The following is a 1,703-nucleotide window of genomic DNA, read 5'->3' on the forward strand; positions in this document are numbered from 1 at the left end:
ATACTTTGATATTTATGTACATATTTGTTATAGGTTCATGAATCGACCAGTGACCAAGTCTTACTTCCCGACGAAGTAAAAATCTGTGAAGGAGAGTTATAGTCCCACTTTTAAAATCTAATATTTTGGGATGAGAATACATGCAGTTTTATAAATGTTTTACGAAATAGACACAAGTAAATGAAACTACATTATATGGGTGAATGATCGAAGCCGAATATGCCCCTTTTGCTTGGTAGCCTAAGAATTAGTAGACCGATCTACTAATTGTCGCGAATCCTAAAGATAGATCAATTGGGCCTAACGAACCCCATCCAAAGTACCGGATGCTTTAGTACTTCGAATTCATTTTTATCATGTTCGAAGGATTTATCGGAATGATAGGGGATATTCTTATATGCATCTTTTTAATATCGGTTACCAGGTGTTCACCATATGAATAATTTTTATCTCTATGTATGTGATGTATATTGAAATATGAAATCTTGTGGTCTATTATTATGATTTGATAATATATAGGTTAAACCTATAACTCACCAACATTTTTGTTGACGTTTAAAGCATGTTTATTCTCAGGTGATTATTAAGAGCTTCCGCTGTTGCATGCTAATATGTAGACAAGATTTGGTGTCAGCATGCTTGTATAATATTATTTAAACTGCATTCGAGATTTATTTTGTTGTAACATATTAATATTGTAAACCAATATGTATTGGTAGTGTGTAAGTGTGATATTTTTAGATTATCATTTCTGGATAATCTAGGTGGTGTCTTTTTAACCTTGTCGATAAAATAAAGGTTATGGTTTGTTTTAAAAACGAATGCAGTCTTTGAAAAACGTCTCATATAGAGGTCAAAATCTCGCAACGAAATCAATTAATATGGAACGTTTATAATCGATATGAACGGGACATTTCAGTTGGTATCCGAGCGTTGGTCTTAGAGAACCAAAAATTTGCATTAGTGTGTCTTATCGAGTTTGTTAGGATACATTAGTGAGTCTGGACTTCGACCGTGTTTTCTTTAAAAACGATTGCTTAACACTTTTGTTGGAAACTATATATTATTAACATGTAAATATTATGTGATATATTAACCTCTTAATGTGTTTAATATTGTGTGATAGATGTCTACCACTAGTACAAATCCCATCGATTCACCTAATAATAATGAAGAGTCGAATATATTTTGGGAAGATTCACAAATTCCCGAAGAAGAACCGGAAGAGGAGGAACCAGAAGAGGAGGAATCGGAAGAAAAGGAACCGGAAGAGGAGGAACTGGAAGAGGAGGAACTGGAAGAAGAAGAGGTTCCGGAGGAAGAAATATTGATACCTACAGTAATTTGATTAAATAAAAGAAAATCCTCAACCAACGGACCAAAGTTAATAATGGTCAATGGTGTTTTCGCCGAGGAAGCAAAATATTGGGAAGATTACCAATTTTCCGATGAATCGGATCCCGATGAGGATTCCGATGAGGTTATAGAAATTACCTCGACCCAATTTAATAAAGCGAAAGAAAATAATAAGGGAAAATGTATAAAAATAGAGAAACCCGATTCCAACCCCGATGAACTTTATATGTATCGGCAAAATTCGTATTTCCTAAAATGTAACAATGACCCGGGAACCTCTAAACCACTAGGTTTTTCTAAACCATTGTGGAAAACGACGGCTCGTATTAGAGGAACACCATATATTC

Source organism: Rutidosis leptorrhynchoides, chromosome 1, assembly GCF_046630445.1.
Source record: "Rutidosis leptorrhynchoides isolate AG116_Rl617_1_P2 chromosome 1, CSIRO_AGI_Rlap_v1, whole genome shotgun sequence".
In the NCBI taxonomy this organism is placed as follows: domain Eukaryota; kingdom Viridiplantae; phylum Streptophyta; class Magnoliopsida; order Asterales; family Asteraceae; genus Rutidosis; species Rutidosis leptorrhynchoides.